Genomic DNA, 25390 nt, shown 5'->3' with positions numbered 1-25390 from the left:
CGTCGACGTGTCCCTCGCGACCTGGCGATCGATTTCGCAGCTGATCGGCCCTCGCAAAATTACCGGTGAGTTAAGCACCACTTCAACGAACAATTACCCCTGTTGTGAACGTATTCGCCAAGTATCAGCGAGAGGAGCAATGATTCCGAGCTATTCGTAGGAATGCGGAGAGATGTTACGATAGGGAAAGAGAGAGAGAGAGAGAGAGCGTATGGGCATATAAATCACGCTACGAGCAGAACAGAAGTCGTAAATGCCGATTCCTTTCGCAGGTTCATGCCGGTGCTTCAAGATCGGCTGAAGAGTAACGACTTCTCGCCGATAAAACGGCCAGCCCATTTGCCACGATTATCAGCCGTTTAATCTCAATTCTCGATCGGATTTCAGCTGAATTTTTCATGCTTTTCACTTGCCTCTGTTGAGTGCTCTTAATAACACGCGTTTAGCGTAAGCGCGATAGATAAAATCATGTCACGCGCCAATTTCGGTACTTTCGAAGCGGGAAGAAATAAAGCGCGAGAGCGGAAGAGAAGCATCGAGAAGCCGCGGTCGATTTAATGACCGACTAATTTTCGGAAGAAAAAGAATGCGACGTTCACTTCAGCGATCTTTGGCAAAACTACACACCCGACACCTTTAAAAGGGCTCACATGCCGTACCCTTGCGCGAGCGCCCCTCCGCGGCGTCTCCCATGTAATAAACCGCGCATCTGCTTATGTAGATGGACACCGAATCCCAGCGTATAATATTAACGGCGCCACTTGCAACTCCCGAAATGAGCCCTCGGTTTCTTTGGCGTGTCGTAGCCAGACGGTGCTCACGAGTCATGTACTAACTTTCAAATCGCGTAGGTATCCAGGATCGTTCGCAATCTTTGTCACGTTACCTTCTCGCCACACTCGAGTGTTACCTCGGCGCGTAAAAATCGCGTAAAGTTCAGAGTCGATCACCTTTCTACACGCGAGACCTGCTGCATTAAAGTATCAAACAAGTATCAAGTCAAACAAGAGAAGAGCTGAAAAGAACGTCTGAAAAATTAGAACGTTTTCATGCAATAGAAAAAATAATCCGTGCGTAGAATAGTTAAATCGCGATATCTTATATTCCAGGTAGGTACAAACATATAGTACAAGGCGGTAGTTGCTTTTTCATCTATTTTGCACTGGTGCATAAAATGATAGCTCAGATATTGCTACACGTAAATTATGGTTGTTTAAGTGCGGTTACGTAGTAGATTCTCCACCGCGCACCGGTCGCAGGAGAGATACGATGATTTTTCTGGAAACCAGTTATCCAGCCGCGCATCCAGGATGCCTCCTTGTCGAATTATCGATCCGATTAGATGGATAGGCTTTAACCCGGCTAATCGGCGCGCGCGGCGCGGCATGGCGAGCAGAAGGTAACGTTGCAAATTCCGTCGATATGTGCTATTCATTCCTTTTTTTCCGCCCTGGAATAATTACACCGCGGCTAAGCGAGATAGGCGTGCGCAACCAGTAGTTTATTGGTCCTCGATCGTCGTTATCGTTCCCATTCTTCACAAGCGCGGTATCTAGTCTTCCCGCCGTCCACTGTATTCTTTAACCCCCTCTCTCCTCTCCCTGGTAATTATCCTCTCCGTCCCCAACGTTTCTCTCGCTCTGTCTCTCTTTCTTTTTCTTTATTTCGTCGGCATCTCGCCAATCGAATCCCGGGTTTTACCGTTAGGTTCGCCGCTGTGGGGAACGTGCGGCATGTGTGCTTACATGCGTGCACGGCTCTTTCGCATACGACGTGCAGGGAGGACGCGGTGCGGTATTGGCTCTCCCGCCGCTTATCAAGCGGTAGGATAGGACGCGAAACCCGCCTGAAAAACGCGATCCAATAACGTCCCGGTTGTAATAGCCGGATTGTAATTTCCACGTTGCGCAGATTGTAATCTACATTTAGCGGGAGAATTCGCGGCCGAGGCCTCTTATTAGAATATGTTACGGACGATATAACTTCTAAATTATGATGCCGTGCACGCTAGTCGTATACAATCTACACTCGGAAGCACTTTTGACAATTGTATGGCCAATAGATTAGGGTATAAATCGAAATAAATGGTAGCAATTTAAGAGACGTGAATTACTACGCAACGTGCATCGAACTTGGAAAAGTTTGCATTACTCGAATGCTCGAGAATCAGCATTTATTTATCACAGCAGTATGGTTAATATATTGAAAGTATAATAATTAAAACAAGTGAATTAAAAGAATTTGTTATAACGAAGGCAGACGCGGTGTGCCTTCCGACAAAGAGACGAATAATAAAACTCAATTTGGACGGACGTGATATTTTCGCACGGGCGGGACTAGAGACGGGGAAATGCCAGCATCTTTCGAAATAGACGACGGAGTAAGACGAATAAGCGAGGGAACAGATCCGAAAAAGCGTTCCTTTGTCGGTGTGGTCCTTTAAATCCGTTTAAAGGGACCACCGACCGGCACGGGCTGATTAATAGTCCTCTCTCTCGGGCGAGTAGGGCTGGGCTCAATGACAGATCGAGAATGGTTCGGGGACAGGCGGAAAAAATGCCGAGTTCACACTTCGCGGCCAACGTTCCGAGGCGTTGTGGTTGCTGTTATTGCGGCCTTCACCTAACGCGCCGGGGTCATCGACGGCACAAAGCGCGTCGACCTGGCTACATTTGTATCCTTTAGAACCGGTCACGCGATGGCGATGACGGAACCTTGACAAATCCAGGCCACGTGTGCGGTGGGAGGTTGCGTCATCGGCGCGATTCGCAACTTGCGGTACATGAGCGGGAGATGAGAGAGAGAGAGAGAGAGAGAGAGAGAGAGAGAGAGAGAGAGAGAGAGAGAGAGAGAACAAGTTTATGAAAGTATAGGAAGACGTTGTGCGCGCGAGCGAGCCAAGTTCGTCGACAGGTTCGCAAAATTTACATGCATCGCGTTCCTGTTTGCCACATGGAATGTATTCGACTTTTCATTAGTCACGCCTGGCTAGATTCAGTAATTGCATCACCGTGCTGTGTTCCTCGCGAAGAAAAGGACCTGGATCCAGAAATAAACGGGAAAATAAACGCCGGTCTCGGATGATCGACGTGCGCGGCACGAACGAATCAATTCACGGTGTTTACCGTGTATAGTGAGTTTGTGCATCAGGTCGGCGCGTTACGTTTGGAGAGGATCTCCCGTCACCCATGTGACCGCCGCGCCGCCACGCCGCGGCCGGTAGGTACGCGCCAATACATTCGCGCGCGGCGCGGCCACGTTCGGCGGCATGGCACACGCAGCGTGCCGTTGCGCCATGCGTTCGCGCTGATTTACGACTACGGTGGCGGTTTCGTCTCGCTTGACGCTGGCTTACCGAATTAGTCCCACTCGCACACGCACACGCACTTCAGAGGCGGACTGATATAAAGCGCGAACCTCCCTGCCGTTTCTTCCGGAGCCTTCCTCTTTCCTTCCTCGCCGCCCACGAGCGGATGTCGCAACAGATGTCGCGCGAAAGATAATTAATTTTTTTCAGTCACAGAAGAGAGAGAGAGAGAGAGAGAGAGAGAGAGAGAGAGAGAGAGAGAGAGTGAGGGAGGGAGGCACAGGACGGGGATGGAATATTCATGACAATTCGCTGTGTTCCCGCTATAGCGCATTCTTCCTTCGTGACGTAACGTAATGTTATTACGGATGACATAATACATTTTCAATTACAACTGAATATCATACTGTATTACAGGTCCATTATACCTCTTTCTTAACATTGCTAACAAAAATAACAGTTTTCTGTAAAAAAAAAAAAGATAATTAATGTTTGAAATACACAAAAATAACATTTAATTTATACAGTATTTTAATGTATATCGGACATGCACGCGCTATATCAAAGATGCGAAAAGCAAAGGATCTTGTACAATACGGGAGCGTAGATCTGTTCCGCGGCTCAGAGCCGCGGGTGCATTCGGTTTGATTATTTTCACGCGCGAAAAGAGCTTCTGCGGCGACGAATAAAAAGGCAGGTGACGCGCAGGTGGAAGAAACAAAAAGAGAATGAGAAAAAAGAGAGGGAGAGCGAGAGAGTGAGAAAGAAAGAGAAACAGAGAGGGACAGAGAGAGCCTTTAAATCGCCCGTCTCGAAAGCGGAACGCTCTCAACGCCGCCGTTCGTGTGCTTCTACACGCGAGAAAGCGCACGGGGCAGACAAGATGAGCTCGAGGCGAGGTAGCGAGAGATGCCACCACAGAGTAATTTTACAGCAAATAGGTTTACACAGCATTAGGTGGAGGGAAGCGACCTACGAGGCGATACAGCCGCGCATCGCCGCGGGGTGAACGTACTTGACCGTCGTGTATGTAACATACATGAACGTACACGCACACGCATACGCGGGGACACGCACACGTACATACGCGAAACGGCCGCCGCGGCTATTATTCTCAATTACCATCGGCTATCAGGCATGTCGCAGCCACATCGCCGCGGCTTCGATGACAAGTGCTTTTGCGCGAAACCATCGCGAACTTTTGCCACTTTCAATTTCACAGCTCGTCAATGCGACATCAAGGCATATTCTGGAATAGACATGATTGCTCGAACCGGCTAAGTGAATTTTCTGCCGCTGTGAAATTAAGTAATCATAAACTCGTCACAGGCGAATAAATATATTCGAAAAATTAAAAAAGAGACAAATTGGAAAATTCTTGAATTCAATCTGTTTGGAGAAAAGTCCTATTTACGTTTAAGTGTTGTTAATTGATAGAATTAATGCACTTAAGATTAAGATTGAAAAGATTCACTTTAATTTCTAATTACTAAACATTCTCAGTCTTTAGGGAATCTCCGCTGCATAAGGATAGAGTCATCATTACGAGGGAATGCGCTTCAGGGTTAAAATTCATTCCCGGCCGCCAGTTATTCATCGCATCGAGATGATATTTTCTGGCGTACAGGCACGGTGTCAAACACACGCATTCCTAATCAATAGATTAGATGATACCGCGAGGATTAATCCGATTCCTCCGTACAAATGACATGGGAGGTTGCCTCGAAAATGTAAGAGGGTACCATAATGAGGTGCCTATTCTCGGAATGCGTCGAGGCACCCGAAAACAGCGCCCTATGGGCGAGCAAGGACGGCGACTACTCTATGGATCAGGCGGTCGGGGGACCGGCCCTGTAATTTCAGGCCCCGTAATGGGGCCTCCAGTCTCACAATTAGACCTTCCTGCGTCATCTCTATCTCCCTCGGCGTCTCGGAGCGTCCTCCTCGCTCCGCTCGCTGCAAAAGGCACTCTCCTTCTGTGCGCGTCGCAAGCGCTCGATCGAATCTCCCTCGGCGCTTTAATATTGGCTCAGCAGCGCGGTGGGCATCTGAATTTAGAAAGCGACGACGAATCAATTCTGCGAGGTGGAGAGAATCCCTCCCTTCTCCTCCACGAGTCCCTCGAGTAACTCCCGGTAGATATCTGACGCGTTAATCGCTCGGCGCAGTAACACTTTAGTATGCAAAACGCTGCCGCCAAAAACTCAAATGCACATCGCAGGATGTTATACTGCTACTTCATCGTCGCGTCCATGCGTGCAGGATATTTCTCATACATAAATACCAAGCAGGGGTAGAGGGAGCAGGGGGGGAGGAGATTTTCTTGTCGACTTTACGAAAAACGGTCTCGCCGACACGCTGTAATACCGTAAGATCATAGATCCGCCGACTTCGTCCTTACGGAGGGCACGGATCCGAACTCGAGGACGATGACGGTGCATGACTTGTCCTTGCCACCTGCCCCCCCGGATCCCCTCGAGGACCCTCCGAGGATAATTACATAGTAGCTTAGCCCTGGCACGGCAAAGAAGAGACCGCTTTCGCCGCATAAAGTAATGGCTAATCGGAACGATCCGCGGCTGCAACCCCCGACGACACATCGTAGAGACCCTGGAGCACCATTAGTCACCTTCTGTATCGCGCATACGTGTGTGCCATGCACCTTGAAACTTGCGTTGACCCGGTTGAAACTGTCCGCGAGAGTTCTTCGCTCCGTCGTGTCCGTCGCGTCGTCGCCGGGGACCGGTTAAGGTATGTACCTTGTACCCTTTCCTCTGCGCGGAAGCATTCCGTGTTATTAGAGTCGCAATCATAGAAATTATTATCCTCCTTCGGCCCCGTACCCTCCCACTACAATCCCTGCGCGTTCCTCGGAGACGTCGGATATAACGTAAGAGGAGAGACCCTTCGAGAAGGATATCATCGTTAATCCAAACGTCGAATGTAACCATCGTCGTTAACGAGTCGTCGGTCAGGGACGCCGCACAATCTCACATTGACATTTACTATCTAAATGAGATTTCACTACTTAGCAAGACTAAATTAAGATAGACGCAGACATATCTTTGTCTTACATCGAGCAAAACTGCAGAATTGAAATTAAAATTTTCGTTTTCTACCATTTTCGTTTCAAGACATTTTTCAAGCACAATATGCTGCGAAATTCGACATAAGTTGATTTTATAATTACTGCAGACGAATAATTTAGCTATCAAATTTTGAACATGAGAAATTACATTAATTCCCGATAAGCCTTGTATAAGTCATTTTAAATGTTCAACGTGCTACAAGATTCGATGTAAATCGGTATGCAAATCTAGATTGTCGAGATTAATGCTATCTATTAAATTCTAAACACGAAGGATTAAGTCAATCGCTGCTATAACGGAATGCGCAACAGAAAATCTTGACATATCGTGACCGGTATTAAGTACTCGTTGCATGTCAGGCGTTATATTTAGATCAATTCCAATCAGAAAGCGTTTTATCACAATGCATTCTCCGAAAGCGTTATTCAGCATCAATCTGTCGTTTATGCAGTCGAAGCGAGCGATTAGAATCAACATGGCGAATTTCCATTCGCCGACGATTCTAAGCTTATAATATTTGTGGCATTTATGCCGCTTCGTATGCGCTGGCCTTGAAGCCAGTTGCCTCGTAAGCACGATACCGTTCGTTCTTCTAGCGGGGCCGTTCGCGGGAACGGGTTACAAGTTCGGGTTCGCGAGAGATAATACATGCGAGATGAGAGGAGAAAGAGAGAAAGCGACATACGGGGGGAAGAGCGAACGAGGTCTCGAGGTCGTTTCTGGGCGTGGTGGCATCCACCTTTACATCCTCGACGCGGTATATATACCTCCTCAGCCTAGCCTACCTCTCTAACAAACGTCTTTTCCTTCGACTTCCCCTCCGTCTGGAGGCCCGACACCCCCATTCTCCGCGTGCGCGCGGGCGCGGAGAGTTTCGGCTCTTCGGGCCATTTATTTTTTCCCGATCCGGCCTCCAGGGCTGTCCAAACGACGGGCTGACGACCATGGCAGACCCGGCCTATTGTTTTAGCCTGGGTACTATTAAATTGAAGCCCGGAGCGATCGACCGGCTGTGTCCACGTGTGTTAACTCGTAGGCGGTTATGGCGCGCATCGTGCCGTCTCCGCGAGATAGGTAGGCTTTATCGCGTGCATTTTCAATAAAACGCGAATACATAAATCGCGCGAGATAGCAATTATAGTTTTATCGAACTCCAAGTGATTTTGGACACACGATGGATCTCTCCGATTGCGATTGCCGAGAGAGAGAGATGCATTAATCATTAAAGGATTGAAAGGCATACTCCGAAGAATGTTGTACTCTAACAAAACGAGAAAGGTTTGAGGTTTTTTTTCCCAAAGCGAAGATATCTCTTCAGCTGTGTAAAGATTAAGATCCGTAATGTTGCTTTAAGAATCTTAATTCAACTCAAGGCGCAGTAATAGCGCGCAATAATGTTTGTTAAGAGCGCCACTTTGTTACGATAGTCCGCAGAAGAACGCGATGTATAGTATATATCCCTATAGACGCGGGCGCGCACAAGCTAACGAAGAACACTTCAATCAGTATTGCGGATCCCGTGTATCCTTGAGGAGAAACCCTACCGCAACCACTACTACCACTCATTACATTTGCAAGTCATTCGGCGAAGAGAGGTATTACGCGAAACTAATTACATAGAAAACTCAAGTATCTTCATCCCGCGGTGGTGAATGCGAGTCCGACGGACTCTCGCGGGTGAAGAAAAAAAGGGAAACAAAGGGCCGAGGATAATTCATCCGCTGGTGAATCGAGGGTTACGGGGTTACAATGTATGCAAAGAGGAGAGAACGCTTCTTTCTACCTTATGGACACATGCGCCGTTGCGAGAACGGAAGAATGGACGGCGCAGGGCAACGAAAAAATCGCGGGTGGCCATCTCCGTCTTGCTTTATCCGTGCGAGCGAAGATGGAAACTGCGGGACGTGCACCTGGACGAACCATCGACGAACGGAAAGTCGAACGAGAGCAACAGGACTCGCGCGTTCGGCGGGATAGAGGAGGAGAGTGAGAGAGAGAGGGCAGGAGGCGAAGGAAAGAACGGGGGATAGAGGCAGAGAGAAGAGCATCTCGCCTCTTTGAGCAGCAAACAAAAACTCTAATCGAACTTTCCGAAGCTCGAGCTCCGGAGACTCGTTGGACGTCTTATGATGGGCGCGGGCCCAAGCCCCGCATATTACTGAATGGTTATTCATCCGCACAAAGATGTACACGTATACCTATATAGGACTCGGGTTGCGTCTCAGTTATTAAAGAATGGGCGTCCCCGTTTAATAACTCTTAAGATATTTATGTATCGGCACGCCGCGCACGGAGACCACCCTCTCGTAACGAAACACGCGCTTCTCTTCCGCTTTTTTCTCTATTCGCGCAGAAGAGCGGATGCGGATCCTTCATGCTACTACGAATGCGCACGGACGCGTGCGCGCGCGCACGTGCGATAGAAGAAATCGCGACTACGATAAGCACTCATCTCCCGCCTCCGTTCGCTCGCTGTTCGCTTCAACGATCGCGTCCGGACTCGCTTTCCAAGTCAAACAGTGCGGTTTCCGCCGCGCGGATCTTCCTCTCTCTCCATGACGTCCCGACGTCCAGACGTTGAATTTCTCCAGACTGGTACGTCCACTTTTCGCATCGCGTCCGCTCGGTACACTCGAGACGCGCGCGCTCGTGCCTCGATACATGTAATATCCGCCAGCCGGCATCCGCGCCGTTGCCCCTTTCACAAGCTCGATGCGCGATAAGTACTCCTCGATTCAACGAGGTTCATCAGTCATTCGATCCTCCTCTTCTCCGGCGATCTTTAAACATTTCACGCGGCGGCAGCGGCGGCCAGTCAGAACGCGTGCGAGCGTCTTTAAGCGAAGTAGTACAGTCCTTTTTACGTATTAAACCGAAGTTGTATATTTCACGTTAAGACGGATATAATGACTCCTTCGCCGCGATATTTCACGCGCGCGAATGATACGTTGCGCACAATACAGCGGCGCGCATCCGTTGCGCACGAATTCGCCCCATTGACTCTGGCGAGAGGATACTTGTAGCGATCACGCTCGAGAGTGCCTTCTCCCGATCCACGTCCCGACTGCTAATTACTCCGAATGAGCGAGTACACACGGCGAAGACGTACGTACACACGCGTTTATCGTTTACCGCGCGCGCGCTTCGTTCTCATTTCCTTTTGCGCGCGACTAGCGATTTGCCAATGGCCGGGTCACGTAGCGCATCGACCACACTCTGACTCGAGTGCCTCCGTGTTATTCCTCGTGCTATCCCTTCGCGGGTTTCTTGTCCGGGGCCCTCTGCGACGAGGCACCGGACCGCGTAGAGCCGCCGCCGCCGCCGCTGCGGCTCCCCAGCGCAGACGCTGCTTGTTTAAATATTAATTATGTATGCCTGACGGTGTACTTCGACGCACACTTTCGACACACACGCACTTGCCTGCATATAGATTGCCTCCGCTAAGTCCCATCGTGCAGGTTCGCACAAACGCGCGCAGCACGTCCTACCATCGTTCCACGTGTGTACGTGTGTGTGTGTGCACGTTTCTCCAAGGTACTCTTCTTCTGTCCCTTCGTCCCTTCTTCCCTAGTCGCATGAAGCGCCGTTCCGTATACGCGTTCGGTGCACTTGCATCGCCGAACCGCAGGGGGCGATGTCCCTGGGTCGTCGTGTACACCCGTGATACTCCACGTCCGATCTTTCCTTTTTGCTCCTACTTTGACGCGGAGCGCCGGAAGAATCTGCCTGCATATCTCTTGAGCGATCAGTGATGATCAACGCGAGTCTTCTCGTCAACTTTTCTATCGCAACGAGGGACTTTTACCGATTCCTTTTAAACCTCGCTAACCATGATGTAGAATATATTTGTTAGCATCGGCGATTATATTGGTGATCAGCACATTGTGTACCCCAGAGACCGTTTTCGCGATAGAACGTTATACGCGGCGCCGGAGTAAATCAACCGGAATGGACGAGGTTTTGCAGCAGAAACAGTATCGCGCAGGAAAGACATGTAAATGGACAACGCAATTTGTCCGCGGCGCGGTTGGTTGCAAGAGTAGATGGTCCGGTTGTAAAGCTCTCACATCCGCAACATACGTATAGAGCCGGTATTCGGTGCTTGTACTCGGCTCACCGGCTCGCACCAGCCTCCGCAATGACAGAAATTGTATGCTAATTGGGGATAAGAGCGGCGTATACGATCGAAGAGTATAGGCTTGGTGTCCTTAGAGCGCACTCACCCCTTTTGTTCCCTCGTCCCCTTTCTCTTGTCTACTCTTAACGGTCGTCGACCGTTTTCCTTACGCGAACGAGCCTTATTATTTATCATCTCGGACAGCGACGGTTGTATTCGTATCCGTGACAACTTATCTCGGCATATACGTATTTTGTCACGGCGACACGACGTGCATAAGTACCTATACGCGGCGAAAGCTTTCGCGGCCGGAAAAACGAGCGAACCGTTAACTGCGAAAACCGTTCGCGAGAAGAAACTATACCACAAGTCCCACGAGAGATTTTCGTGATAAATGAAAGAGACAGCGAACCTCACGGTTAACGCGCAGCTTTAAGTCGATAGCTGATATTTCTATTCTCGCGAGCTTCCTCGGAATGGCAAGTGCCGGCCCGTCGCGGTCGAGATGCCCGCAGGTGGTATTGATCACTGACATCGTGGTATTCGTATAATGACCCGCTGATAGCCGGGTGCTCTGCTCGCGAGAGAAAGGGAAAGGTTGCGGCATGCCGACATGCCGGATGATGGACGGCGAAAGCAACAGAGGAAGCGCTGCCGGAGGGGAGAGAGAGAAGACTGGATATACATTGATTGATACAAGCGGAGGTTGTTACCACCAGCTGGCACCTAGACCAATATCGTCTGCTATAACAGTAAGGTGCACCGGCGCGGCGAGGCGGTCCGCCGCTTCTCTATCGAGTCGTGCATCGGGTATCATCGATTCCTACTTCTCTATCGGCGAGGCGGTTCGCTTAAACGCTAGAAGACAGACGTGTGCGGATGCATGCACGTCCGCGTACTGTCGGGTCGGCTGAAAATAACGATGTGCCGAAACGATTTTTCCTTGTCAGCCCGGTCCCGGTCGCACGATTCCCGCGTGAGAATTATCTCGGCACCGCGATACCTAGTTAATTAATTATCGCTCGAGGGAAGTATCATGAAACGATCAACGTGTACAATATACGTTATACGGATTACATTGTAGGTGACAGAAACTTCTAAATGTTTTTAAACTAATGAAATTAGAAGAATTAAAATTGCCGTATAAGAGTGCCATGACATTATTATACTATATGTTGCATTACATTTCTATGTTGTAGATTCGATAATTATTTTTAACTAATTAATCCCAATCTCGCGAAAGCCTGCGATATTCGGCGATCGAACGAATTAGCACGACTAAACGGAGACGAGAGATATAGAGTAATCAATGACACGGAACGGCGCTAACCTTCCGTCATGAAAAGAGGAGCACCCGGCACGGCGATGGATAAGGCATGGATGAACAAAGAAGAGCGGGAGAGGAAAGCGGGAGAGCGGTGGACCGCCGGCAAGCTGACCTCCCGCTTGACCCGAGACGCCTCCGCAACGGCGACCTTAACCATCGTCGTGGCGGTTACGGTCGCGATCGCCGGCGGCCCCCGAGAAGCCGCTCCCGGATTTATTTAATTAGTCCCTGAAGTACTACCGTGCTTCATCAACGTATCCGTCCGACTGTTGCCTCTCCTTTCTTACTCCTCCTCCTGTTTCGTCTGCCTCTTACTCTCTCTCTCTCTCCCCCTCCCCCTTATCCATCCTGGTATTCGTACGTCTTTACGTTCGTAAAGCGACCTTTTCTCCCTTCGTCTGCGCTCGCGAAGTAGCACATTAGTCCTCTGGCCGCCTTCCCTCTCTCCCTCTCTTCAGATATTCACATGCACGCGAGTACGTGAAGCACAGCGCGCGAGTGTACGCCGGTATATATCGATGCTAATTAAACGAAACACAGACCCTAGATATTTATCCCACGCTCGACAACGACGCTAACCGTTCGTAATGCATCGCGGTCGCGAACGAGGGCGATTGTGATCTGGTATGGAACCCGGTCACCCCGAATTTAGAAAAATCTGTAAATATCCAAGCTTGAAGAACAATTGGCGCCGCATCAAACGCCATTCGCAAATGATTGCGTCAATATTCTTCGATTTATCCCGATTTGCTCGATTTATGTAGTTCTCTCGAATCGCTTTTTATTTTATTACCGTTAATCAAAATACCGAACAGCTATTTTCGATTATTCTCAACGTCTATGACTAATCCAAGACTAATCCGAAACACGATAATTGACGAGGTGGTAGAAATTGAATATTGAATTTATTATAAAGAATATGAAGAGACAGAGAGAAGAGAGAGACAATTTCTCGGCCGCAATATACACATATTTATGATAATCGAGAAGGAAACGTCAACCGTGACACACACGTGCAGTGCCTCACTTATCTACTCCCGATTTATGTCGCGTTCAACGCCGTTTTAACATTTGCCACGGCCGCGTTACGCCAATCCCATGATGCTCCATCGAGAGCGTATTGCGTTATCATTACCATTTTAACTCATGCTAATGCGGCCGCGCGCGTTGGTAGCTCATGCAAATGTTTCCCGTGGCCGCCACGCCGCACAGCCGCCGCCACGCTCGTGGCCCCCGACGAACGATGTTGCATTCATCAGGTCGGATGATTTGAAAAATCTCAAGGACCCTCCTTTCTTTGGGTCTTTAGCACTGTGACGTCCATGATTTATTGAGTAATATTCAGCGGCGTATTGGTTGGCGAAAAAAGGCGCGTAACGTTAATCTGAATAATGAGCCCCCGGCATCAAGCACCAACCGCCACCTTTTCATTGCTATCGATAAATAATGCCCAACCACTAACCCTTCGTTCACCCTCTCCTCTCCCCCCCTCCTCCCCCTTCCGTTCCTCCCCCTCCTCGTGTTCTCCCTTTGCCATCGATTTCTTTTCCTTCTTCTTTTGCAGTATTTATATCGAGTCACTTGGATGTAATACGAGCGACGTGATCTGATTTCAGTTGCAAATCTCAAGACGCTACCTGCTGTCCGTACTCTCTGTGATCCCGCGCTCGCGAATAAAAGCGAGCGGCCCCATTTATCTTGTCCCGGTAACCAGACTATCCTAGCCAGATCTCGATTAGCGCGCGAGCGCGCTCGAGACGTGAGGCGCTTCGCAGCCTAACGTTGCGCTATAATTTTTCTCGGAAAAAAAATACTCCCCGCGTTCAATGGATCTTATTATAAAACGTAATAAATGCGTCGCGATACCGAAACGAGAACGCGCGTTCCGGAATTTCGGATAAAGATCGAGATCATTAACGACGATGCGCTGCGGCCCGTGGGGATTGATTTCTCTCCGAAGCTTTCCGCCCGGTCCAATTAACATAACATAGCAGTCAGCCGCGCCTAATATAATCAAATGGCTCATTCATCTGTCCCGTTTACATAATGCATTCCATTCTTCTCAAATAATCATGTCAATAAGCGCGTCGCTGATAGAAGCGATACGGATTTATGCCTCGTCGATTATATCTCTTTCCGTATGATGACGTTATCTCATAACTACGATCTGGCTAATAGGTGTACAAGCGCGCGTTTTCGTTTTTTCGCTTGGCCAACGCGCGAGCCGGTCATTAATAAATGGAAATTCGATTTGACTGGGTGACACACACGCGACCGTCGCGTTGTCCGGGCGCGGCCGATGAGAATCGTAAAAGCGCGCAAGAGTCGCCGAACGCGAAAGCGGCCGATAAAAGCGCCCATCCGGTCGACTATAAAGCCGTTCCTCTGCTCGGATTGCTATCGCGCTAATAGCTACGAGCGATATCCTTCGTATCCTTTCTTATCCCTCCTAATCGGTCCTCGCGAAAATATCCGACGATTCTCTCCGAGAAACCGATAGATACCGATACCTGACGCGGCTTTCTTTCGATCTTTTCCTAATAGGTAAGTAAGACTAATAGCTATGTATTTCGAGACGGTCTTATTTCTTCGCTGATCGGACGAGACTACCTGGGTCCGCTAATAGATTAGATTCCGATTCGTGAGTTCGCGTGAGATTGACCGATAAATCCCGACGCGGGGTTGGTGGTTGGCGCGACGCAATCAAATGGAGCTACGCCGGGTGGTGCACTAGAGAGGAAAGGCGAGTCTAAGCATGTAAAAGGGTCGCAGTGATACTTACTTTCCCGGTAGAGTCGACGACAACAACGGGAACAAAAGGAAGAGATGAGGGAGACGGAGAGCGAGAAGGGAGCGCGGAAAGAAGAAGTTGTGCGGAGAATATGCGCCTCTGCTTCTGATGCCGCCTCGTCCTTGTCCTCGCCCCCATCCCGCGATCTCCCTTCTTTCCTCCTCTATTGCCGATCACCAAGAAGCTGCGGCTCAGCTCCTCGAGGAAGGAGGGGCGCATTGTGTGTTTCCGAGAACGTTGCGCTTATCGGTGAATCTGTCGCGGTAATGAGGTATCAGCCACCAGCAAATAAACAAATAAATATAAAGAGGTGGAGGTGGACGAGGAGAAGGAGGCTGGCACGGGGAACGAGGGTGAAGACGGCGATCGAGAACGAAAGGGAGGAGGAGGAGGAGGAGGAGAAGTGGTGTCTCCTCCAAACTCAAGAAGAGGAGAAGCCGGGCGGCCGAGGAAGCTAGCGACTCAAGGTCCCACCGATACAATGCTTCGATTAAACATTCGCTGCCTAAATAATCAGGCGCGCTTCGACCCGCGGAGACTGCCGAGAGGCGACGAAAGGGAGAAGGATCGTGAAAGGGAGAACAAGACAAAGAGAAAAAACGTCTGTTGAAACGTGCGCGCGAGAGCGAGAGGGATACAGGGGAATGAGAGCTGTGTCGAAGGCGAGAAAGAGAAAGAGAGAGAGAGGAAGAGGCGGAGAAGGAGATTCCGGTTCCGACCGAGTGGGAATCGAACACGTTCTCCGCCGTTCCTCGTTTTCGATCCGCGCCAGATCCTCCTCTCTACCTCCTTCCCTCCCTCCCTCTCGCTATATTCTCCCCCGCGCCCTCCTCTTACACTTCGTCGGACCTCACGAAGGCCTCTTCGGCGCGTCTTCCCTCTCACCGTCCTTACGCTAAGTGTATATACGTATTATGCAAAGCAAGTAACCGTAGGTGGCCTAGGGAGCCAGACGCGCAGTGTGTAATTAATACCGATGCTCTCGTTGTCCCTTTTCCTCCTTCCTCTCCTCCAGTTCCCTTTGCTTATTCGTCTTTTCAGAACGTGCCCTGTCTCTGCCGGTCCAGTCGCGCGAGCGAAACACACAGGTCGTCTCGATGAATATCAAAATAATGCGTCGACCGTAACGGTAGGGCGATAGTTATCCTTATCGAGTTAATAATCATAGGGATTAACAATAAAGGGATTCTCCTAGAATTTTGATATAAAAGAAATAAAACAAAATTATTTAAAATCGAGTAGTTAAGAAATAAATTATTATCGTCATCAATATGAAAAACGAGATATATAAAATTTAAATATTTAGAATCCTTTAATCATCCTTTTATTATTTTAAAAATGTTGATGCATTTGTTGTTAACGCAAACATTATAATACCAAGACAGATATCTTGGAGGGACTGTATAGTGCCAAATTCTCGGAAAAACATTTCCGTTGTGCACGAAGACAGATTGTTACGTCGCGACTTCGAATTCGTCAACGTAACGCGGAGATATCGCATCGGATTGAGTTATCTGACGGTGAAAATCAAGCGGTATAGCGCGTGCCTTCACTAAATAATCCGCCGGTGGAGACGCGACGGTAGCCCCCCTGGCGCGGTTCTAACGGGACCCCGGAGACACGATGGAATTTTCAATGAACTGCGACCATCGACACCCACGCCCCGAGATGTTTTCCTGCGTAGACTTTAACGACACATACCGTCATCAGTCCCCCTGGAGCTCGGCACAAACCTAGACGAACTATAAGATGCGATGTTTGTGGCATAATACGCACAAATTACGGTGCAACGTCCCTTATCCGAGAAATAAGCGGTGAGCTACACGCGAATGACTCGTAGTAACGTGAGCCTCGAAGAATCTCTTCGTTATTTATTCTTAACTAAATATTTTTAAATCTGAATATATCTTAAATAAAAATTCATAATAAAAGAAATTTTTATCTTCCTCAATTATAGTTATTTTAATTAATATAGGAATATCAATTATTCTCGGAATATTAGAAACTATTGTTCTTAATAATAATTAAATGTATCGTAAGACTGTAAACAAACATATAAAACAACGGACGAACATAAAACTGTAGATTTTCAGATGTCTTACATAGAAATTAAATCCTTTTCCGTAAAATAAAATTATTATTGCCTCGTTTGGAAACTTCTTAGAACCCATAGAGGATATAATCTCCCTTCCACAAAATGTTAGAGGCTTTTCTGGTTTGCTTTCATCTTGATGCTATCATACCGAATTATCCCGCGCATCTAGGCGTTGCTTTTGAATTCCTATAACGGTCGAGCGACTATGCACAGTGGAAGAGCAACACAGGTCGGGGAAGAAAAAGCCGAATAGCCGGAGGAATAGATGGAGAGAAAACTCGAGTTTAAAATTATTCGAGCATGTAATCCGTAACGTTCCTTCCGTAAATCATGCATGACGGTATTACTAATTTGAAATATTGCTAAAAGATTAATCTCAGACAAGGTGTCGATAATTCAACGTTACGCAATCGAAATATCGCTGGTACAAATGAAGAAATTCCACGTCATCGAGAAAGCTTGTTTTTCCACAACGAATAATCGGCTCACGTTACCATGTAGAAAGTTCATTATTTCTAACAATAGCAGGATTTATAAGACCGGATAGTATTATAATTTAATATCGTCGCCTTGTGTATTACGAATTATTCTAATGTGCCTTTATACAGGCGGACATCAATATGCTGGTATGCAATAATAATAATTGACGTTTGACTCGCTGATTGCGAAATGCTTAATTGAAAACGTGTAGCCGGACGTGGCTAATCCATTAAATATAATTCGTGAACATGCATAATCCTGTACGATGCCGGAAGCCGATTAAACGACAGTTATTACCCGTACCGCGTTCTATTCATTATCTATCATCATGTGATATCATCAATAGCGGCCATACAGCCGCCACGAATCTTAATCGAACTAATCGAATGGAAAGCTGTGCTTACCGAGAAGCTGCGCTTATCAAATAATCATTGACGTTCCAATATAACGAAAGTATCTATTTATAATAAGCGCAAGACTGATCTCATTCCTCCCCGTCGTTATACTCATTTTGCTATTTCCAAGAAACTCCTCCGCGCAGAAGCTGTCGCAGAAACTGAATTCCTTATGGGTTACCGATGTATCATATTTTTTAGCTGCACAAGGATAAGCGCGTTAAAGCGTCATTCACAGAGACAGTTTTGCCGCTCAAGTTCCAAGACTAATGTAATCAGACGATATTCTATTCTTGTTTCAAATTAAAACGCATGTAATCCTGATGCTATTGTACTGCGATCGTACCGCAATCGTTCCTCGTTTAGAATCTTGCCGACTAAGTAGTGTGAGTTTACCCTAAAAGATCGTTCGTGACTTCGCCGCGACAGAAGAGAATATAATTGCTTTAGGATCGCCGGGCGGTCCGCGACTATGCGACACTCGTTAGCGACTCGATGTAAAACTCTTGCACGCACGCACGTACGCACGCACGCACGCACGCACGCATCGCGCTGTGCATCTGCCTTCTGCCTAAGGTAAAGTGCGCACGAATATACCATCCGATAGAAATGAAGTACACACGGTCGTATATTTAATAGCTGTTGGTCGATTTAGTATCGTAGATACGTTGTATTTATGCGACTAACGCGTCCGATGCAGCAATTTCGCTGCCAAAGTAGCAATTTCGATTTTAATAGGATTAGATTAAGATTATTAAGATTTACTTAAACACTGCCGAGAGGCTAAACGCGATGGAAATTTTTAATTACACTTGGGAAATGCAAATTTCTTTGATGGCAATCTATCTATTCTTACAAATATTCCAGTCCTAATAAAAAAAAATCAGGATTCTGCTTTTACCTCGGCTTTTACTTTCTCAATAGACATGGTCACGGTCCAGCGAATACGATTGTGAGATGTATGCAACCACGCAATCGTTACACGGCGAATTGATGCCACGACGCTCAATAAGCTCGAGATTATCGGATAACTGTATCGACTAACCGGTATTGCGACCACATTATACAATCATACATATTTAATAATTTATTCATTTGTCAGTCGGACAGTCAGTCAGTTTTTTCTAGTTTCAATCGCGTTTCAACAATCTTGTTCACAAGTCACTTATTTATCTGACGGTAAAACCAAGCTTGTTTGACAGAATTTATGTATGGCGTTATGAGGCGAGCATCAAAATATTCTCAAAGTGCACTAATCATGGTGGAATAGTATACTAGCTAGTTCTACCGGATTCAATGGCAATGTAGATTGATCGGTAACACACTATTTAACACTTACAAACATTTCATTAGCTACCGATGTATGACCGAACAGAGAAAATCTGTATGAAATTCAACGTAAAATATGAGACGCGTGTAAAAAAAATGCATTTACTCCATTAAAAAACGCCTCGCAACTTGGAACAGTGCATTTGTCGCGCGTTGCGCTTCTCGCGCCTTGAATTTCGACTGTGAACAAACCGCGTCCACCCTAAAAAAAAGAAAACCACGCTCGATCTCGTAACGCGTAATAAGATGTCGACGGTATACATCACGGCACATGTGAGAAAGGAAGAGGAGACGTAGATGAGAAAAACGGGAACGAAGCGCTACGCTAAGAGGAAGACCACTAAAGTCGTAAGAAACGGCGAACGGTTAAAACGCGATAAAAGCCGACGGATACCGGCCCGCTATATCGGTGTTAATCGAGTCGTCGAATTAATTGGCGTTGCTCGCAGGAATCTCTACACGAATATATTGAGTTATGAAATTGGTTCCCGATAAGATCTCCGCGCGCGCGTGCACGTACAAGCGAAGTCGTCGGGGCCGAGACGGAGAAAAATGGTCGTGGCGAGCGCCAAAAAGCGTCGCTACCGCGACATTACAGAAAAATACGGCTCTAATAAACACTATAGGTATCCAAAGAAGGTCTTAATTACAATACCCGACTACGCGGCCCGTATTATACCGACGAGAAACGGAGCGGATGCTGGATCTAAAAATATGACCGAAGCTAGTCCTCGCGTTTACGATCCCGAGGCGTTACGTTCACGAACTGGGATTATTGGTCATCGTATTACCTGCCTCATTTTCACGTCGCATTTATCATGAGAAATGTCCGTGTTTACGGAAGACGACGGTAAGCCAACTTCATCCTACGTATAATAGAGTTCGCGGTGGGAGACCTCGCGATCGTGACCGCGAATACCTTCGGGGTTAGCGACGAGATCCGTCGACCCCGGACATACACCGGTCCGCTAAAAATCTCCACACGTGAAAGGCCCGGTATTCTTACGTATATATACCTGCCCGCGCCGACCGAAATCGGCATTAGGATGCGCGGGCGTCCTCGTATCCCGTTTCAAGATGAAGATAGGCTCTCTCGTCCCGGCTCGTTGCCGAGAGAAGGAGGAGGAGGAGGGAGAGGAAGCTTAGAACCTCTCTACCATCGGGCAGCGGCTTGTGGAAGAAGAAGAAGAAGAAGAAGCCCTCCTCGCGGCCCCTGACGTGCACATTTATCACCCTCCATTGTTGCCTGGGCCAAACATCCGGCCTCACGGGCCGCGTACGGAGACCTAACCCACCCCCGCTTCCCATCCCGGGGCTCCCGAAGAATTGAGATTCGCGGGAGCAGCTCGATGCCTTCTCTCACCCCGAGAGACGCGAGAGAGCCTGACCTGACAACTGCCGCGCGAGATTACTGACCTTACAAAGGATCTTCACCCCGCCCGGAGGCTATCAAAAGTCGACGATGCTCTTCTCTCGTAACGTACCCGCGTGATACGTCGGATCATCAAGATTGCTCTCGTTTAAGAGGCACTCGACACTTGACAATTATGTAAATATCGCTCTCGCGACTGCAACACTCGATACCTGTGGTGCGTATTCACGTATAAACGTTTAACGTTCGATATTATGTAAGATCCGAATCATCGCGTCGTTTTCCTAACGCGTATCTGCGTTCCCTCATCTCGTACTCGCAACGCCTTGTTTGCACATTGCCTTTCCCATTAACCTAGTCATTACGTGTCCCGTGCATTGTCTCCGGTACCCCGTACTTTGCACGTACTCTATGATCGATGCCTTCTTCGTGGCAACGTTCGACCCGCATCTAATTTCCCATTATGCTCCTTATCGGTCGTCTCGGTTCCGTTTCTCTCGACCACGTACGTACGGGGGAAAAAGATGCGCAAGATGCAATCCAGACAATTGATAATCACTCCGCGTCGTCGCAAATAATTGTTATCGAAACTCGAAACGTTAAATTTTCCTATTACACCTCCCAGTCTATTGTCCACGCTCACGATCCATTCATTCAGCTAAGTTACAAGTTATACACATTTACCTACATAAACACAAATACAACGTAACTAGATTTTCTATTTTCTAAAGATTAAAGATAAATCTGCGTGCGGAACAAATACGATTCGACGCCATAACGACGCGAAAATAATAGTCCGAATGCCGAATCGCTCGCTAGGGTCCGCGCGACCAGTCGTCTGGTCATCCCGGAAGTTATTTCGACTCGCCCAGGGGTGTCTCGCACCGAGATCGTCGTATGAACGTTATTCCACAGATCCGCGAGAGGCCGGGCCCGGGTTCCCAGCGTGCGGCAGCGCGGGTTCCTGCTTTTTTCGAGTGGAACGCAAGGAATCGCCTTATAAGCGGAGGCGCGGAGGATCAAAAAAAGGGAGGAGGAAGAAGATGGACAAACGGACGAGCGTGCGGGCGAACGAACCAACGAACGAGCGAACGAACGAATGAACGAAGGCAGCGGCAAAAGTTGCTGCAACGGAGGAAGAAAAGAAGGGAAAAAAAGACGCGCGACAGTCGGCGGCGTTCGTTCGCTTCTCCGCACGACTCGTACTCTTCGCGGTTCTGTCGGTGTCGTCCTTGTTCCTTCCAGCCATTGGCCGGTCCCGAAACGGACGAATAAAAGAGAGATAAGATTGCCCTTTCTCTCTCTCTCTCTCTCTCTCTCTCTCTCTCTCTCTCCCCTTCTCCCTCTCTTCCTCAGTGGTGAACACGGTGGCTGAGAAAGAACGCCGGAAGAGAGACAGAGAAGCACCGCACAAGAGACGCCGCGCGAACAGAAAGGAAAGAAGAATGTAGAAAGTAGAGAAAAGAGACAGTTGAAAAGATCGTGGAGAACGGTGATGAGATCGACAGAGAAAGGAGAGGCGACGGAGACTTGACCGAGAAGAAACTTCTATCTTGACACAGACTTGATTTTTCTCCGTTTCTTCTTCTGGTCGTCGCGGCCTGAACAGTACTGATAGAGACCCCCTGAGATATCAGTTATCAATTAACGAGAGCACTCTCAGCAGGAACGAAATGCATTGCTCTTCGTCTCGTGGAGGTTGTTTCGGCTAAGCGACAGGAGTGGACGGGCGCACCGCGTCGCGTAATTTAAGAACCAACGTGGCTGTCCAGAAAGAAGCAAAGGAGCAGCGGTAGGGACAGCAGTAGCAGCAGCATCGGCAGCATCGGCAGCAGCAGCAGCAGCAGCAGCAGCAATGGGCAGCGAGATAGAAGAAGAATGAGAGAGGAAGAAACACCGCGCGACGACGGTGAAAGGGGACCAGGAGGAATGGCAAGAGGGCTCCAAAGAGGAAGACATCTGAAAGGGGAAGCGGGCCCCACAACCGCGAACGATCGGCGAAACAAATGCAAAGCGGGAACCCCGGGCCGAAGCTCGATTCCGCGATCGAGGACTACTTGGTGCTCACGGTACCGCCTTAAAGTATCTACTTGCCGAAACAGTGGACGGCGAGGGAGGGACGAGAGACAGTTAAAGGGCCTGTAAAACCAAACGGACAAAACTCGAGACTACTCTCGAGCGGCTCGCACGGAGTGAGACAAAGATCGTTCGCGGGACCTTACGTACCCATAATTCTTTCAAAGGAGCCACCGATATGTGGGTCCGCGCAGACCGATCATTCCGTTCTTTGCAAAGTGTCATTGGGACGAACGGTGGCCAAATAAAGGGCCCGCGGAGACACACGGTCCCGGGAACCGAACGTCTAAGAGCGCTTTATATTACCAGACTGTGCTCATTTATGCCGAGTTTGGGCAGCGCCCAAGGAGCTTGAGGGAGAGAAACCCTATACCAATCGCTGCAAGCCGCGTTTGTGCATACATGGACACATGTAAATGCATCCACGCGGAGTTATCCCGCTGCATCTCCACGCCGCGGTATTTAATAAGCATGGTATACCTTTAATGTTCGATCGCTCGGACGCAGGGATTAGCATAAATACCATTATATCGCAGGTCAATGCCAAATCTCAGTTTCCGATCGTCGCTGCCTCGATCAATTATAATTTACGTCCGTATGGATACGAGGCATTTCTCATCTTTTTGTTCGGGCCAACATCCTCAACGGCAACTGAATTCGAGAAGTTGCCCTACGCGTTGATCGATGTTGAATTTATGCTTATGAGCGCGCCGGTATATATCCGCACGATTGGCAATTAAGTCTTTTTATACGTGCGAGCCGTATTAAGGATGGTTAAACGAATTTTTCTGATTAGAACGTAACTGTATCATGGATCTCATCTCCCGGACGGATACGAAGGCAATTTGTTACTTACACAACTCGCGTCCTACGTGCGTCCGCTCGTGCGTGACTGGTTAATCGCAAGTGGCGGATTCGGTGTCTTACCTGAAAACATACAAAATATTTCGAATTAGTCACATTTGAAATGTAAATTAAATAAGCGCGTTCTACGTGATACGTCTGGCCGAATACAGATAACCCAGCCGTTTTGATCGTCAGAGAAAATGTATTCGCTGACAATGAGTGTCCCTCCCTCACTCACAAAGTCGATGTAATCCGCGTTTTTAACCGCATTCAACTTCCTCCGCGCAAAAAAATATAACATAAACGTTAACGCGCGCTGCTTAATGCCGCGCACATCGCGTATCGCTCGTCATTTGATCTTGATTTCTCTTTAACTCTTTATATAATACACATCTCACACAATTACTAAATAAAATACTAAGTAAAAATTTATGGAAAGGAGCGCGCTTTCCATGCGCCGCAAAAAAAAACGCCCAGGGGACGCGTTTATAGATTTAAGACAGGTCAGGGGGAGATCTTTCCCTACCGCGATTTCGGCGCATACCGGTTTTTTCGAAGTTAATCGTATAAATTACAATTATTACGATCATCATTCTCTTTCGGTACCCGAGCCGTACCGTCATGTTATGTAAATCGCCGTTGGCACTAAGACGCAGTAAAAGACCTCGCGCAATAAACGGGCGACATAATATCCGTTATTGGGAAGTTATTAATCGGTAGAGCGATCGGGGTGTGCGAAAGCACTCTCGATAATTCTTCTGCGTTTGCACGAAACCCGCGTTGCATCTTGGATTCGAGCGCACGAGTCGAGGGAACGACGACAGGGCTAGGGGGAGGAGAGAGGCATTCGCATCGGGTTAGACCCGTTCTGCACCCGACGCATAAGCAAAAGCCCCCCTTTCTCGTCGATGCATTATGCCGATACGCGCGTGTGCGGAAGAGGAGGCGGCGGGCGGATGCCTCTCGCCGCTACCTGTGTTTGTGACGGTGATATTTACGCTCCGATAGAATCAGCACACTCTCGCGCGACGTGGACGAAAACGAGCGATAGCCCAGGAGAGAAAGAGAGAAAGAGAGAGGGAGACGGAAGGTGGTGCGGAGGGACGCACGTAGAGAGCCGGTGGACCAACTCTCGCGCGAGTGTGAGTGTATATCCGCACGCACGTGCGTGTGTGCGTGCCCTGTGCTTTTTTTGCGGCTTCAATTTGAATTGAAAAAGGCTGTGGATACGAGGACAATAGGTTACGCCGCCGCCGCATCGTCGTCGTCGTCGCCGGATCCTCTCGGTTACTTACTTCTTCCTCTCCTTCTATCTTCCTTCAAAAACCAGCTACTCATTCTTCTACTCTTTCTCGCTGTCTCGTTCCTCTTCCTCCTTTCTCCTTCGGTTCGATGACGACGAGAATGAAGATCCGGACGGAGATGCGCTCCTCGCGCGGTCCTCGTCACGCTTTGCCTCTTCATAGACTAACACAGACTCCCTTCTTCGCCCTCGGGCTCTCCTCTCTTTCTCGTTCAGACCCTTAGATCCCAACGCTACGTCCTCTTTAAATACACTTATGCTAAGTATTATCATGTCACCGGCAAAACAATCGCTATCCCTACTTCGCATTCCGTCTTCCTCTCGCTCTCGTTCCCGGGATTTTCGTGTCCTCGTCGGTTTCTCTCTTTGTTCCAGGCTCATTTATCCGTGCCTTTCCTCCCTTCCCTTAGCCGTGTACTCTCGGCTCTATCTCGCCAAAGACAACGAGATCGCGGGTATCCTCCTGACTCTCTCTCGAATGTGGAATCAGATATTATGTATGCACGGCCTAAACCACGTTCATCTTTGTCTTCTCCCATTATTCTTCTTTTTCCTTGTTGTTTTCTTTTTTTATGTTCCTTCGCTCCTCGATGTAATCTTTCTTCTTTAGGAAATTCGCGGTCATTCCTCTTGAAATTCACTTTCAAAGAACATGATATAGCAACTCGTTCGCTCATGATTCTACGTGGCGAATTGTGAAATCAACTTGTACCAGTATCTCTTGGATTATGATTAAAAAATAAATTGAAATTTATTACATATGCGATGATTCGTGCACTTTGAAGAATGTCATTAACATCGGTTTTTGTGTATTTGAAATTTAGGCTGCCAGGATTTCGTGCAATGCCGAAACTCGTATGTCT

Source organism: Temnothorax longispinosus, chromosome 10 (genome assembly GCF_030848805.1).
Source record: "Temnothorax longispinosus isolate EJ_2023e chromosome 10, Tlon_JGU_v1, whole genome shotgun sequence".
Taxonomy (NCBI): Eukaryota; Metazoa; Arthropoda; class Insecta; order Hymenoptera; family Formicidae; genus Temnothorax; species Temnothorax longispinosus.
This window is presented reverse-complemented; position numbering follows the sequence as displayed.